Raw genomic sequence first — 8,803 nt, forward strand, 5'->3', positions numbered from 1 at the left:
AATTTTTAAAAATTACAAGCAATCTGGCTGGCTGGGTACGGTGGCTTATGCCTGTAATCCCAGAACTTTGGGAGGCTGAGGCGGGTGGATCACAAAATTGGGAGTTTGAGAACAGCCTGACCAACATGGTGAAACCCCGTCTCTACTAAAAATAAAAAATTAGCTCGTCTTGGTGGTGTGCACCTGTAATCCCAGCTACTCAGGAGGCTGAGGCAGGAGAATTGCTTGAATCCAGGAGGCGGAGGTTGCAGTGAGCTGAGATTGTGCCACGGCACTCCAGCCTGGGTGACAGAGTGAGACTCTGCCTAAAAAAAAAAAAAGAAATTACAAACAATCTAACCCAAATAGTAAGGAATCTGCTGGAGTAACCAGGAATCTGACTTAGAGTAACTAACCTTTGTGTGCTCACATTTAAAATTGCATTATCAAATTTAAATGTATTATTTGGGGTAGCCTAGATCCCAGTAGCAAAGTGTTCCCCAGATGTAAAATGGCTAAAACCTCTAGAAGATAATTTATCTCATGAAACAGTCCATGCATGCGGTAAATAAATCCTTGTGAAGTGAATGAATGAATGAATAAATAAATAAGTTAATGGATATGGCTTATAAGACATGTACAAACCATATTACCTGATATGAATCTCAGGTTACCAATTCAGATGTGAAAGAAATGTAGCTTTATTCTTCCATAATTAAACTTAAAATATATATTGAACTTTCCTTTTGCTGGGTTAAGTGGCAAAAATGAAATCTGAGACAACTCCTTGCCACTCTATACTAGGCAGAACAATGGCCCCCAGGGATGCTTGGGTCCTAATTTCTAGAAGCTATGAATATGTTACCTTACATGGCAAAGGGGATTTTGAAGATATGATTAATTTAAAGATAGAGAGATAAGGAAAATATCCTGGATTATCTGGGTGGGCCCAGTGTAATAGAAAGCATCCTTGTAAGTGAAAGGAGGAGGCAGGAGAGTCAAAGAAGATATGGCAACAGAAATGGGGGTCAGGGTTAGAGAGAGAGGGATTTGCAGATGCTACACTGCTGGCCTTGAAGAAGGAGGAAGGGGCCATAAGCTAAGAAATGCAGGTGGCTTCTAGAAGTTGGAAAATGAAAAAAACAAACAAAAAATATCAAAAATAAAAACAAACAAAAAAACCCCACCAGAACAAAACTAGATTCTCCCTCAGAGCTTCCAGAAGAAATGCTGCTTTGCTGACACCTTGAGACTAGTCCAGTGGAACCCGTTTGAGACTTCTGACCTCTGGAACTGTAAGATAATACATCTGTGTTGTTTTACTCCACCAAGTGTGGTAATTTGTTACAGCAGTCATAGGAGACTAATACACAGCCCACTGCCACTCTCCTGGAAGTGGTGGCTGAGTTCTGGATTGGAAAGGAAATGGGGCTACAGAGAGGCCACAGAGTACAGGGACTCAGAGCAGAAACCACCTGGATTTAAAACTCAGCTCAGTCACCTGCCTGCAGTTACCCTTAGTGAAGGGATGCAGCATCTCTGTGTGTTAATTTCTTCATCTGTAAATTGGGAAGAACAGTACCTACCTCATCAGGTTACTGTGAGGATTAAATATGTTCATTTAACAAAAGGGCTTAGTACAGTGCCTAGCATGTAGCAAACAGTATATAAGTGTTAGCTATTATGGTGAGCTAACTCTTTAGTTAGAGCTATTACTCTTTTTTTATTATTCATATATATATATATATATATATTTTTTTTTTTTTTGGGATGGACTCCTGCTCTCTTGCCCAGCCTGGAGGACATACGGAGGCCTTAAGGGAAGCTACTGTGCTGCAGTGGTGCAATCTCAGCTCACTGCAACCTCTGCCTCCGGGGTTCAAACAATTCTCCTGTCTCAGCTTCTCAAGTAGCTGGGATGACAGGTGCTCGCCACTACACCCCGCTAATTTTTGTATTTTTATGTATTTATTTATATTTTTCCAAGATGGAGTTTCACTCAGTCGCCCAGGCTGGAATGTGGTGGTGTAATCTTGGCTCAGTGCAACCTCCGCCTCCTGGGTTCAAGCAATTCTCCTGCCTCAGCCTCCTGGGTAGCTGGGATTACTGGCGCCCACCACCATGCTTGGCTAATTTTTTGTATTTTTAGTACAGATGGGGTTCTACCATGTTGGCCAAGCTAGTCTCGAACTGCTGGCCTCAAGTGATCTGCCTGCCTTGGCCTCCCAAAGTGCTGGGATTACAGGCATGAGCCACTGCACCCAGCTAATGTTTGTATTTTTAATAGAGACGAGGTTTCACTGTATTGGCCAGGTTGGTCTTGAACTCCTGACCTCAAGTGATCCACCCACCTCGGCCTCCCAAAATGCTGGGATTACAGGCGTGAGCCACCGCTCCTGGCCCTATATTGATTACTCTTATTATCATCATCTGGTCCTAGGTCTTGAGTAGTCCACGCTGCCAGACTCTGCTCCTCAGTCATAATCCACGCAAGTTTCTGCTAAGTGGGTCCTCTCTGGGGCAGAAGATGCTGGTGCTCCAGTCGGATCCCTTGAATCCCTTTTACTGTTGGTTGGTACACTTGTCCCCCCAGCTTCTGTGGATGCTTGGCTGAAGGCCCCTGGAAACATGTCCAGAGAATTGCCTTTGGGCAATGGAAGCCAACTTGCTCAGAGCTGAGATGCCTTCATGCGTGGCCAGGAACCCCTGGAGAAGGGTATGAAAGTCCTGCTCCTAGTCTCAAGGCAGGACAGACTCTGCAGTATAATTTATGCCCCCGATCTCACAGGGACCTGTTGGGAGCCATGTCCTTTCCCTTCCTTACACTGCTGCCTCCCTCCCCTGTGGATGTCTCCTGAGAGAGCTCTCTCAATATGTCACATGTACACGCATGTGCATAAAGTTTTGTCCTGGGTTTTTTTTTTTAAGGGAATGTGACCTAAAATGTGGTCTGAGGTCGCAAGACACTGGCAGCTGTGTAGGCAGGTGACAGGCAGCCCAGGAAACACTAAGGAGCTGTGAGGCTGCGGAGGAAGAAGAGGGTTGGGCTGGAGGAGCAGGGAAGGCCTCACAAAATGGGCTAGCCAACATTCAGCCTGCACGCACCTAATGTAAATAGCACACTTTTAGCCCAGGCTTTGTTCTATCGGTCACCTTCAGATGTCATCGTGTCCTATGCACACAGATTGTGTAATGCTGTTTTCAACCCAGCCTTAATTGCCACAAAACCAACTCATTTTCTGAAAAAAAAAAAAAAAAAAAAAAAAAAAAAAAAAGGCACAATCACTTCTGACCCTTAAGGCTTCCCTATGTCCTAGATCTTAAAAGTAAAACTTAAAAGCTCACATTTTTGGTGCGACTAGAAACCCAATAAAAGTTTCTGAGACAAGCAAAATTATATCTGTAGTTTTTCCTGAAGAGAGAGAGAAAAACAGAAAAAAGACTAAATAAACCATTAAATTTTGAGACATGTCAGCAATTCATACTATGATCTTTTCATTTTTCCTTTAGGTGATATATTGTTTAATATGGAAACATTTATTGCCACAGTGTCTCAGTACTGTATGAGTTTTTGTTGTTGCATTTTCTGTCATTTACATATTTATGTTTCTTCCTGACTTCCCCTACTATCCAAGACACCTCCTACCTCAGTTTACACTCTTCTCTTTCATATCATCCATATAAATGTTGCCTCTCCTCGTCCCCATATATTGCTTTTTTTTTCTTTAAGACAAAATAACTAATGGCCATTGGCAAGCTACCCTGGAAGCTGAAAGAGCATTGTTTCTTGGATTCACTAAAAAGTTGGACAAATTCACTGAAAGACACTGACTATATACTCCAGTGGAGGTCCAGACAACAAATCTAAAGGACAGTGTTCTCCCCGGACATAAAAGTGTTCCATGAAAGGAGCAACTGATGATGACCAATCATTTGCCGTTGAAGAGGACAAGAAAATGACAATTAGTGACTCTCCACCATCCATTTGCTTCTCTAGCCCCTTCCATCTTATCCACCACCTTCCTATTTTTTTCTGAGCAGTTGCCAAGAACTAAATACAGACCAAACTGAACTGTAGGACCTCCCTTGAGCTGACTCAGTGAGGGAACCAGGCTTCTCCAGGCCTACAGGCCTACAGGGTGACCAGGGACAGCCTGGCCTGGGGAGGTTGCCCCAACCATGGCCCGATGAAAGGCTGCAGGTCCTCCCTGGGACAGAAGTGCTTAGGCATCAAAGGTGGAACTTGAGAGGGATGGAAGAGAAGCTACTCCTGACCTGCCCCTCTGTTAATTTCCAACTTAGAAACACACTGGCATTTGTGTTGACACTTATTGAGTCTCCAATGTAATTAGTTGATTTTTGTATTTTTAGGGTGTAAACTTGAAACTTGGAAGGAAAGGACAGAAAAGATACTTTTACTCCTTCTTCCCATTCTTCTCTTAAAAATATCCAGTAATATATGCTTTGGGACCTTTATTTGTTTACAGTCTTTTGTAGGATTCTTTACATTATTCTTTTTAGTTCTAAACCAAGAATAGTGATAGACCAGAACCCACATGCCTTACAAACTACTATAAGGGAAAATAAGGAATTGTGCTAGTAAACATAGAACATAGTACTTAATCATTCTCAACTATTTTTATTTCTGACAAAGACTTGCAAAACGTGTAGGTAATCTCCATTTAACATATTAACTAAACGAACAAAAAATAGAATGATTTGTTAAAAACTCATCACATCCATGGCATAGGCAAGGCAGGAAATTAAGAGCTCTCTGATGGGAACCCAAAAGAGCTTGTATAACTTCTAATTTGGGGGAAAAGTTGTGAGTACACATGTTTGAACATAAAATGAAAACAGAAATATAACTTCTAGTTCATTTACTAATTATGAGAGAATGTAGCTTTCAGTTTTTGAGTTTAAAAGTGTATTTCAATATTTGAATAGTTTTATGATGGCCTCAATTGAGCCTTCATTTAGATTGTTATTAGCAACATTACTACGTAAGAGATTTTCTAACAAAAATAAATAAATGCTTATATATCTTCTTGCCCCCACCCCTAAATGTGCATTACTGTTTCCTATTGTACATAAAAGCATTAAAGCCATTGTCAACAATTTCCACCTAAACTTGAGGCCGGAGAATAGAGTCTGGAGGCAGAGAACCTAAGGCCGACTCACACTTACGTCCCAGAACTGAATCAAAAGGAAAACCCCACCTCTCCACGCCCAAGTAACAAAAGGATCAGAGGCCACTCCTTTTTTTTTTTTTTGAGAGGGAGTCTCGCATTTTCGCCCAGGCTGGAGTGCAGTGGTGCGATCTCGGCTCACTGCAAGCTCTGCCCGCCAGGTTCATGCCATTCTCCTGCCTCAGCCTCCCGAGTAACTGGGACTACAGGAGCCCACCACCACGCCCAGCTAACTTTCTGTGTGTGCATATTTTTTTTTTTTTTTTTTTTTTTGAGACAGAGTCTCGCTCTGTCACCCAGGCTGGAGTGCAGTGGCCGGATCTCAGCTCACTGCAAGCTCCGTCTCCCGGGTTTACGCCATTCTCCTGCCTCAGCCTCCCTAGTAGCTGGGACTACAGGCGCCCGCCACCTCGCCCGGCTAGTTTTTTGTATTTTTTTTCAGTAGAGACGGGGTTTCACCGTGTTAGCCAGGATGGTCTCGATCTCCTGACCTCATGATCCGCCCGTCTCGGCCTCCCAAAGTGCTGGGATTACAGGCTTAAGCCACCGCAGCCGGTCTTGTGTGTGTATTTTTAATAGAGAGGGGGTTTCACCGTTAGCCAGGATAAGGCCACTCCCTTTGCTACCCACCCACCTCCACTATTGCAGATGAAAAATGGAAAGTACCTCTAATTGGTCCCCTCCTGCAACCAATCAGACTGGTCGCCGGCCAAGTCTTCATTTACATAGGGTATAATCAAGTAACCAATGGGAAATCGCTAGAGGATATTTAAACCCCAGAAAATTCTGTAACCAGGGTTCTTGAGCCCCTTGCTCCAGCCTGCTCCCACTCTGTGGCAGGTACTTTCGTTTCAATAAATCTATGCTTTTGTTGCTTCATTCAAAATGCCAAGAATCTGGACGATGCGTAGTCAAGACCCTACCGGTAACAAACTGGTAAGTGCCTTTATGAGTTACCTCTTGGATAACAATACTGAGACCACGAAAGAGGTACAGAAGAACTCTTAAGTCAAGCCCTGCACTTTAAAAAATAGTATCCTTTAGCCTATAACAAAGGGTCTACAGTGAGAATGTTAAAGGCGAGCAAATTGAAAGGTACCAAGAAGAAAATCTTACAGGGAAGAAGAATATTAGGACATATATAGTGGGAAGAGATAAAAGGAATGTGTGGCCTTTCTTAAAATTATCAGGTTTGGGTAGGTTTCTTGGCTTTTGTCTTAAGACTTTATAAATAAGAAGATACTTATATGTATTATCAGACAAAAAATCTGACCAAGAGTATGATCTTGTATTTGAATTGTACGAAGGGCTTTCTTGTTCTGTTTTCAGTGCATAATTGACTAAAATGGAACTGCTGCCTATTTAATTATTTTCCCCCTTGTTTTCCTGTTATCTAAAAACCTGAGAATCAGATTTAAATTCAGTTTGTAATTTAGTTTTTGGTGGTGGTTGTTGTTGTTATTGTTTAGAACAATTATTGCTTCTAGTTTCAGCCGTATATTTATTCTCTCTCCTAGGTTCATTAGAGCTAAAAATAAATTGGATTAGGCTTAGATAAAATTAAACTGAATGCAATGTCTTTCAATTGAAAAAAAAGAACCTCAATATTCTTTATGCCATTAATGATAACTACCATCAGCTAATCAATGTGATGACATAGTCCAGAAGAGAGGTAAATGTTCTATAGGCCAATAAAAGTCTTTATGGAGTCAGGTTCAAAACCTTTATCTGCAACACTAACTTAAATTAATTTGGGATTAGAATCTCTGAGGAAACTTTTTAACAAAAACAATGACATGTTGGAATGAGAAATCTTTTCTCAGAGAAATCTTAAAATGAGTCAAGTATTTGTTTGCCCTGAGAGATTTAGTTGAAGTGTCTCTGGAGATGGAGTGATGAATTCTACAACTCTGAAAGCCCTTCCCATACCTATAATCTGACGATAAATCTCTGGGCAGTACATTACATTTGTGTTCTCATAAATGGGTGACATGGCCTTTTCATCTTTGACTCTAATGAGAAAAATATATATTGAGAGGTTTTCTTCTTAGGCACTCTGACACTCTTCCTACCTGTAAATGGAGAATACAGATATGTGATTTATAAAGAGAAAAACAACAGTAAGTGAAATGGGATCCCTACCTCATACCAAACACAAAAATCAATTCTAAATGGTTTAAGGATTTATGTATCAAATGTAAAACTTTAAACCTTTCTGACCATGGAGCTTTGAAAGAGTACATCCAAATGCACTCATCATAAAATAAGAGCTTGATAACTTTGACTAGATTAAAATAAAAAGAACTTCTGCTCATCAAAGAGAGCTTTCAAAAGTGAAAAGATAAACTACATATTGAGATAAGGTATTTGTAACACATATAATAGATAATAATAGTTTTAGAGTATATAAAGCTAAAAAGAGTTAATAAGGAAAAGACAACCTAATAGAGGCCTACCCAAAAGTAACAGAGAGGCATTTCACTGAAGAGATAATATACATGGCCAAAGCAACATTTGAAGAGATGCTCAAGTTTATTAGTTAAAAGGGAAATGCAAATCAAGACCACAATGAGATACTATTTTATACCCTTTCAATTGGCAAAAATTAACTAATTTAACACCGAGTTTCAGAAGGATGGGACTCAACAGGATTGCAGGCAGGAATGTAAATTGCTACATCCATATTGGAAAAACAATTTGGCATTATCTTGTAAAGTTGAACATTCCCATATCTCATACCCAGCTACTCCTAGGCATTTTCTTGTGTCCAACCTCAACATCAATATTTCTAGGAACAGCACAAACTGATATTTGTACTAGCAGAATAGATATTCTGTGACATAGTCACCCAATAGAACAAGTGAACCGTAGCCACCCACCAGGACATAAGTGAATTTGAGTAACATAATAATGAGTGAGAATAGCAAGTTTGAGATATAAAATAAGCAAAACTAAGCAACATATTGTTTATGTATATACAAAACATGATAAACACAAAACTCAAAATGGGGGTGTTTCTGGAATTGAAGACAGCACACAGGCAAGTTTTTTTTTTTTTTTTTTTTTTTTTTGAGATGGAGCGAGTCTCACTCTGTCGCCAGGCTGGAGTGCAGTGGCAAAATCTCGGCTCACTGCAACCTCCACCTCCCGGGTTCAAGCGATTCTCCTGCCTCAGCCTCCCAAGTACCTAGGACTACAGGTGCCCACCACCATGCCCGGCTAATTTTTTGTATTTTTAGTAGAGACGGGGTTTCACCATGTTGGCCAGGATGGTCTCAATCTCTTGACCTCGTGATCTACCCGCCTCGGCCTCCCAAAGTGCTGGGATTATAGGCGTGAGCCACCGCACCCAGCCAAGTTTTTTATTTTTAAATTTTAATTTTTAGAGATGGGATTTCATTCTGTCACCCTGGAGTTCAGTGGCATGATCACAGCTCACTGCAGCCTCGACCTCCTGGGCTCAAGTGATGCTCCTGCTTCAGCCTCCCAAGTAGCTGGGACTACAGGTAAGCACCACCATACCTGGCAAAGTTTTAAGTTTTGGGATAATTGTAGCTCTTAAACTGAATGGCAGGTTCATAGGTTTTCATTTAGTCATTAAGCAAAAACAAATGAGAACATAAATAAATGAAAAG

Source organism: Trachypithecus francoisi, unplaced genomic scaffold (genome assembly GCF_009764315.1).
Source record: "Trachypithecus francoisi isolate TF-2019V2 unplaced genomic scaffold, Tfra_2.0 Lachesis_group7, whole genome shotgun sequence".
NCBI lineage: Eukaryota > Metazoa > Chordata > Mammalia > Primates > Cercopithecidae > Trachypithecus > Trachypithecus francoisi.